Here is a 9,390-nt window from a genome sequence, read left to right on the forward strand (position 1 = left end):
TGAGTATTTAGATCTGAATTCTGTTGATACGTTTGGACTATAAAAAAATCCTCAAAACTCGCAAAGACTTTCAAAGAACCACCACGAAAAGTCTTCCCTGGAGTCTCAAGTAAGCTTGCTCACCCATGTGATCGATAAAAGGTATAAACCTGGATTCTCGTGTTGCGGAGTCTTCCATCGTCGGTCAATACACTTACAACGGCTCTGTTTTGCAGGAAGGATAATAAACTTATCCTTGAACTAGTGAAAGGGAAAAATATCGACGAGGTTTCCAAGCGAGGATCGGATCGGAATCTTTTCTAAAGAAAAATCTCATCCATACAAATCTATGTGGACCAATGAAAACTGTGACTCCCGGCGGCACAGGTACTTGGGTGACAGTCAAAATGGTCATCTCAAATTTTCAAAAAGAAATATACAATTTTGGCATATTTAATATTACTGGTTTAGGTGCGAGTAATAGAATAATGTTCACCCAATGCCCAAAAAACACCCTGTGCAAAACTTCAGCTCAATCAGACCTAAAATAAATTAGTGTTTTTTTTGGTTTGTTGGTCAGTGGATCGTCGTTCGGCCGAACGAATTAGAAATGTCTTGCTTCGTCTGTCTTGGGCAGCCGTTCTCCAGTCTCCTCGTACACCAGCTGATCGTGCAACTTTTTCCACCAAGCACATCCACCGAGTGCGAGCCCTACAACGAAGTCGACGGCCTCTTTCTGGTTCTCTGCTGAATATAGTTTTGGCGGCTCTCGTCAGGCATCATGGTCACATGTACAGCCCACAGAATCTTGTCTCCACTGTATTATCTTCAGCATGTTTGTATACCTGGTACAACTCGTGATCCTGTATTTGCATCTGCGCCACACTCCATCTTCCAATTTACCGTCAAACATCGATCGCAGAACTTATTGTTTTAAAACTTCGAGCACATGCTTCATGTCCATAAAGAGCCACCAGGTGGAAACTATGGCTCATCAGCTAGTTATGTAGTCCGTAGAAAACCCTGCTCGCAGCTGCAACTCATCTTTTCACTTCACGGCTCATATCGTTGTCACATGTCACAAGCGTACCAAATAAACGAATTCATCAACCAATTCAAATCGTACCCCATCAATCACCACCATCAACACCACCGGTACTCCCACAATTCCTGCCAACTACCATATACTTTGTTCTGAAAGAGTTAACGCTGAGTCCCAACCTCGCTGCTTCCCTTTTAAAAGGCCTGAAAGCCTCCCAAAGTTCTCAAAGTTCTCGCTCCACCTGGTCTACCCATCTATCCCGCTTCGTCCCTCGTCTTCTTCTTACCGGATTCGAGGCAAACATCATCTTCTCAGGGTAGTTGTCCGACATTCTTGCATCATGCCCTGCCTAGTGTATCCATCCAGCATTACCCGCCTTTTGAATACTGGGTTCGTTGTATAGTTGCGCGAGCTCATGGTTCATCCTCCGCCTCCATATTTCGTTCTCACGAACGCCGCCAACGATCGTTTTTTAGTACCCGTAGTTCAAAAACTCCGAGAACAACCGGTCTTAAGGCTGTAGTACACTCTTTGGCCAATGATCAAATATTTGACGTTTTTCCGAAAATATATTTAACCGTCAGTGCACACTGGGCCAGGAATGGAATCTAGCGAAACGAAATAATTAGCGCTCTCAGGGTTTGACCAATCGGTTTCCGATCTTCTACAAAGTTTCTTGGAATAGTTATGGCTTCATTTTGGATGCTTGAATTAGTTCGGAATTTAGACGCAAAGGTGGCGTTGCGATGCCAACTTCTATCCCTTACACGCTAGAGCTTTGCGGTTTTCGACAAAGTTGTAGATCTCTAAATTCTATTAAACTTTACAGAATATACAAAATTTATAACTCTTCAAGTTTCAGAGATCTACGAGTTTTTATAAAATTTGTCTGAATTTCACATTTTATTGTGATTATTTTTCGAGTTCACTCGAATTAATTTCTTACAATTTTTTTTTCGATAGAAATTTAATAATTACGTCGTTTTCTTCCGAGTACAAAAAATATTACCCAAAATTTGAAAAAAAAATACATAATTTTGTGAATTAGATATCTCATAGGTTAGCAAGTATTAGCAAACCATGATTTTTTCTAAAAATTGTCCATCAAAAAATCTTTAACTTCTGAAATTTTGAAAGATGTGTTTTTGTGATATTTCAGTTTGAATATAATCATAGGTTTCATGTAAAAATACAATTGCTATGTATTTATTGCATAGAATACACGGTCCACTACTCTGATACTCTATCCAACCTGATTGCAGTCTTCAGCAAAGTTTCTCGTAGAAAGATTAAACTTGACGTTCAGTTTAGTTCGCGATTTGGCCGCAAAGATGGCGCTACGACACCAACTTTCTATTCTTACATGCTAGAGCTCTGCAGTTTCCGACAAAGTTTCAGATCAGAAAATTTCATATTTGACCAAAGAATTTTTTGTCAAATATTTTCTAAGTGTAATAAGTTTGTCAAATAATTTCGACAAACAATTATCTCATCAATAATTTCGACAAACTAACTCATCGCCGTCGATCATAATGCTACTGTCTAGGCGTTGTCGATTGGGTTCGGTTCTGCCGGCTTGTATATACTTCGTTTTAGACGTATTTATCTGCAACTCAATCCTCGCTGCTTCCCGTTTTTATGTGAAATAAAATGTGAATATAAAATATTTCCTAAAAAAACCTTTAATCGCCAATTTTACCTATTATATAAAGTAACAAACATCTTTGGCAGGTTTTCTGCAGCAGTTTTATGCTAAAACCTGCCGGAGAAAACCGCGGCCGAACGCGTTCGAAATCCTATCAGAAATTTCGGGTCCACGATTCATGTCCGTAGAGCACCACCAGGCTACGGGACCTAAGCTGGCTACGCAATCCAATTTGCCAGCCACCATGTATTTCGTTTTGGCAGTGTTTATGGTGAGTCCAATTCTGTCCTGTAACGGCCTCAATCACTGGCAAAGGATACGGATGAGAATTTTATAGGCGAAATTCAGAAGGTCTCGATAGTTACTTCAGTCAAGTCTATGTCCCTTGTAACCGTTGGCTACAATTCTTAGTTTTATTGTACATAATCATTTGTTTGCATGTTTCGAGCCTTCACGTTTCTCTGCAATACAGAACATAAGCACATTAGTTAGGGACGAATGCCGCTGCAACAATATAAATTGCTGTTTGGTCGATGAGACGGGACTCACACACTTAAATAAAAAACCGAAGTCCGTAGAAAAAAGTACGGAACTCATCGGTATGTTCTAGAAAACCCAAATCAATCCGCGAGTTTCCACCAATTTGACAAAAGCTCACCATTTATTTACAAATCTCGTTTCTATTGAATTTTTACTTCACCGAGTTTTTCGGTAATTGCTCGGTTACCGAATATTGTAAAATTATTTTACCGAAAATACGCAATTTTTTTCTGTCACAGATACGATAGGAATATTATCCATGCACATCAAACGATTTTACCTCTGTAAACGAAATTTTGCATGTGATAGAAAGAGAGCGACTGGCCATTCCACATCATACCGCCGAAAGTTGCCATTTTGTTTTTGTTTGTTTAACATTTGAAGTTGAAAAAGTTACTCCTGCCGGTAAAATATTATTTTGAGCAGAATATTAACAATGGACAGTGTTTTGAAGCAACTGCGGGAGCAAGACGACCGCTTGATAGAAATTTTCAGTAAGTATATATTAACAAATGATAGCAATTTTTTTTTAGGCTGCAAACAGCAGCATAAAAAGTTGTTTTTGTAACGCATACGTCGCAGGTTATGTGACTGGTTTGCATCGCCATGTTAATGAGCATGTCCGCCAAAACCATTTTAAGGCAGCGAACATGATTTTCAATTGTACAATTCAACATTGTGACTGTCGATATGGCAGTTTTTATACTCTGAAACGTCACATTCTCGAAAAACACCCCCTGGGAGAAAACCCGCAAGAACGAAGATTTCAAGAACACATCCAGACAATCGAACACCAAACCGAAATAAGAGCAGAATCTAGCGAAGCACCTAAAGTTACTTCTTTGGAAGATATCGTGAAAATTATAAACCTTTCCTTCTGTCGTATGACATCAGACGTGGGGTTACCGCAAACTAAAATAACTAGTTTTGTAAAACTGTGTGACACCGTTGTTAAGCAAATTACGATATACCTGAGCATGAGCATGAGCATGATTGACCGCCCGCGGTTGCTACTCCGTTATTGCCAGATCAGCTGTAATTACACAGAGAACCAATGGATGATGCTTGGGATTAACATTCATCCTAAATGTGTAAAAACTGGTGACCTTAATCTTTATATTAGGCAATACCAGCGCCGGCCGCATCCGAATGCAGGTCAAAGAAGGAGTGTGTATAGGAATATGTTGACGTGATACTCGCTTTATTGGAAGCCGAGAACACCTCTGCACTTCCACGAGAAATCACTGGGATGTTGGAGAAAAGGGTAAGGTTTGCAGCAGATTTCGTTTTGGTAAACGATGCGCTGAGTTCTAATACCGGGATATTTGTTATTATCGCGCGTACGAGTTCATTATATCTTTTACGGAAATCATAACGCGATCCGAACTCATTCCGGTTGATGATGTAACACCGCAAAAATAAAGCGCACGCGAGGATACCGGACCTACAACCTAATCAAGACACACTCAAATATTCGAAAATCTGTTTATGAAGTCATTATGCAACTACCGAAACGTATCTCTCATTGATTTATCTCAGCTGACTACACAATGTTACGAAGCAACCAGATATGCATTACCCAAAAATAAGAAAAAAGTAAATATATAGGCCCTCAACACATACTGCAAGCGGTCAGCAAGAGAACTTCAAAAACGGCCTATTTGCTTGGCCATTGCCGTTTGAAACGAACGAAAAAAGAAAAAAAGGATGTGTGCGTTGACAGACGAGTCGCGTATAATCCTGAAATTATTTGCAAATAATTGCGATATTTGGTGGCGATTAATAACAATGTTTTGTCGCGATTAAATATTTACGATATTTATCGAACGAACGGAACCTACTCCGAATCACTGCGTGCTGGAATAGAACCTACGGGTGGACAGTCTGCGAATAAATGGTTTGGTACACCTCGGAAGTCACAAAACACCGAAAATCCATAGTTGAGCAAAGCTCACCTGGGCCGAAAACACGTTTACTTCGGAAAGTTATGCGCGACCGCTCTATTCTCTCTTACCGACGCATACGCGCGGAGACACGGTATTTAGCGTTGATTACCACTTACTTCTTGAATAATAAAGCGAAGATACCTACTGAGTATGGAAAAACTGGCAAAGTTTCATGCATTCATAGCTGGAAAATTTTAAAAAATGCAAATATGCATATCTAACAAGACCGAGTACTAATTAGATTTAACAAAATGCCAAAACAATTGCAGTCAAAATTTATTTGCCATGCTCACCGACAAGATTTCTACTTAATTAAATTAAAAGTGGTCTATGTGTTTCAGTATTTACTCAAAAGCTAGAAAAATCATAAAACAAGGGCATAAAACTGCTCAAAATATTCGTAACCGTCCAGTCGGAGCGCGAAAGATAAATTTCTAAATTATGTTGTACTGCTACTCATTCCGTCATGTAAAAACCAGCGTGTTCAAAGGTTTAAAACATCCCTCCTATTGGAGCAATTTTGTCTATTGAGTATAGACTTTGGCAAACAAAGCGACTCCATGAAATCACGCTTTAACAAATCTCCATATACTGAGAGCAATGCAACCAGATATGTATCTTCCAAAATAAAAATAAATAAATAAATAACCCAATTGATTCAGAAACGGCTGACAACGCAAGCAGGGTATGTACAGTATCCCTACCGACGTCAGTCCACTGCGCACACAAATAACGAGACAGCTCGATGAACGCGAAAAAAAAACTATACCTTACACATATATATCATCCTCATATAAACTGCACAAAAACAAAAGAAATCACGAACTCACGACAATCCTACAGTCTGCACCCCTCAAGTCTCAGCACGCACTGCAAGGCCGATGCCATACCGGAGAGGATACGAAGCTAACAGCGTCGTGAAAAGCAGAAAAAAAACAGTGGTTCCCTTTTGCCATGCAAATCAAACAAAAAACACAGGCAAAACGTTACCAACACTAATACTTATCCTTTAATTCCCGCGTCCTCTGTGAATCATCATGCTAGTGCGAGAACGTGCCGCACGCAAGAGCAACGGTCATCCTGCACTTGTACTTCTCGCGCTTTCCCTTGTTCACCTTGCACTTACTCACACACACTTATGGCAAGGCAAGGGCTAGCGGGAAACGTGCTCCGCCACCGAAAAAGAAATGCAGCTCTCACAAATTAGCCACAAAATTGCACGAATCTTTAACGGATTTCAACATTGACGTCACTCTCACCGATAATACGAAACCGCCACATTTCGTATTACCTTTTACTCCACCCTTTGCACTTAAAATATAACGATTACGCGACGGGAAGGCTAAATAAAATACGTCGACATTATTGCACTATCCTCAACCGTACACGACAACCCTCGGAACACTTCATCGCGATTCGAATCAAACACTCGGAATTCACACCGAAACAACAGCGGCCTTCATTCAATAAATGTAGACACATCCCTTTTCCAGATAGAAAATATATAACTTATAAAAACTTGAAAAAACGATGAAAAATTCCGACGAGAAACATTTTCACGTCCGTTTTTGATCGCAGCTTGCTTCGATCTGTCTAAGCAAATTACGATATACCTGAAAGAAAAAACACTCGAATTCCTTGACGACCACGATATATCAATTGGCTCAGAAGATTCTTTAATTTTCCAGGATATATTTTGTTTGGATCATTTGTTTGATGAAGTTAACACATTCTCTAAACAAAAAAAATATTTAAATCAATTAGCCATTTCTGCTGGCCCGTCGGGAGGACATACGACATATAAACTCGGTTCCTAAAAAAGTGCTAATAAACGAAACTGCATCATATATCAGCATTGTGGACACCTTAAAATTGGTATTCAGGGACCCGGAAGCACGAAAACTTTTATCTGAACCATATTTGTCGTCAACGATTACACCTTGCGTTACTGAATACAGTTCCTATAAAACAGCCGAAACTTATAAACAAAAACCATTCTTTAAGCAGTATCCGGAAGCAATACGGCTTACTATTTACCAAGATGAGGTGGAGCTTGGTAATGCTTTCAGTTCTAGAGCAGGAATTAACAAGATCACCAACTTTAGTTTTAAAATCCAAAACATTCCTGAGAAATGGAATTCCTCACCCAGAACTGTATTTCCTTTAGAGTTTTGTAACACAATAGATGCAAAAAGACACGGATTCAAAAAAATCCTCGAACCTCTAATGGGGTCCCAAAGTTTTAAACGGTTTTCAGATTTTTATATATCAGCTGGAAGAGTGCAATTTTCTGAGCAAAACGTGATTTTTGAAAAATGTTTATCATTTTCCTTTGATTTTTAAATAAAGGATGAAAATCTGCTCGAAATGCCTTAAATGACAGTTCTCTCATATACCGTACATGGGCGAAACGTCATCTTAGACCTTCCGAGCAGTTTTTTTATTCTTCATTTAAAAATCGAAGGAGAACGATAAACGTTTTTTTAAAATCACGTTTTGCTCAGAAAACGCGGCTTTTTTAAATGATATATAAAAACCGGTATAGCTTTAGGACCCAATTACTGATCTCAAACGACTAGAGAATGGGATAACAGTTTCTTATGGAGCACAAAATTTCACTATAAGAGCTGCAGTCGTGTCAATTTTCTGCGGTGACACATTAGCGGTTCATGATGTTTTCGAATTACTTGGGCCTAGTGCGAATCTATTTTGTCGACTGTGTCAGATAACAAGGCATGACTTCCATGAGCAACCTTTCGTTGAATATCCTCCTCGTACCAGAGAGTGGTACGAAAATAATATCTCATCAGTCCAAGAAGGTCTAATAGCTTCGAAAGATTGTGCATTGAGAGCGTCCGGGTGTACACTGAACGAGCTTCAGTTCTATCATATAAGCGATAATTACTGTCTCGATCCTATGCACGATTTAGCCGAGGGTGTCGTTCCGTTGGTCATACAGCTTGTTTTAGGACGCTATTCTAGTGACAAACGCATGAAAATTAACGCAACAGACATCAATAACCGGATAAACACACTCCGATATGGGTATAGCGATCGCAGTAATAAGCCATCAGCTAATTTTAGCAGCGAGATGTGAGTGCGTCTTGAACTGTCCTACAGATCAGACGTTTTTTCGGTTGCTTGTGGACTGGTCTTTGACTGCCTATAGCTTCAAAATTTGTGTTTTGTCAGTGTGTCTTTTAAAGATTACCTGAAAGTTATTTCCCATCAGTCTTTCTCAAGACTACCTACTTTTGAATTTAACATTTGTTTTAACTTTTTTCGTATCACCTGAAATGGCTGGACGGAAAAAGAAACTTCGCATCGCTGCGGGGAGGAAAAGAGAGGCATCTCTTTCTGACACTTCGAGTGTCTGTAGTGACAATCCTTTTGATATTTTGCCTGAGCAAGAAGCTGGTGAAATGGAAGTTATTAATAATGAAACTATACAAAATATAAAATCTTTAAAAAAGGAGAAAGTTCCACCTATTGTGGTAACTATTTCTTCTGAATTTAATATATTCAAAAAGGAACTTTCAACGTTTGTTTCTGACGTTGAAGTTACCTATCAAATTGGCCGTAGAGGTGAATGCCGCTTATTAGCCGACTCAGTAAAGGGTCGTGATCGTCTTGTTCAGTATTTAACTGACAAGATGTAAAAATTTTTTACATATGACACCAAGAACGCCAAGCCGTTCAAGGTTGTCTTGAAAGGTCTCACCAACGATCAAACCGTTGATGAGATCAAACTTACTTTAACAGAATTACTTGGCATAGCCCCTACCCAAGTAATTCTAATGAAACAAAAATCACGAGGCGAAAACAGTCAGAGAACTGGAATTTCCCTTGTTAACTATTTAATTCATTTTAACCGCAATGAGGTTAACAACTTGAAATTTTTTGAAAAAGCACATGCTTTGTATAATGTGCGTGTAAAGTGGGAAATTTGTAGGAAGTATGGCGGAGGTGAAAAGCATATCACCCAATGCCGTACTTGCCAACGTTATGGCCATGGTTCCAAATTCTGTAACATGGACCAAAAATGTCTTAATTGTGGAGACTCTTCTCACAAAAAGGACACATGTCCTGTGAAAGAGATTAAAATTTTCGCTGTGCGAATTGTAACGGCAACCATATGTCAAATTTTTATCAATGCCCAGTCCATTTAGCAATTGTTAAGGCAAGGCAAGGTAAACAAAATTCAATTTCTCAATTAAAACCAACTTCAAAACAAAAAT

This window comes from Wyeomyia smithii, chromosome 3 (genome assembly GCF_029784165.1).
Source record: "Wyeomyia smithii strain HCP4-BCI-WySm-NY-G18 chromosome 3, ASM2978416v1, whole genome shotgun sequence".
Taxonomy (NCBI): domain Eukaryota; kingdom Metazoa; phylum Arthropoda; class Insecta; order Diptera; family Culicidae; genus Wyeomyia; species Wyeomyia smithii.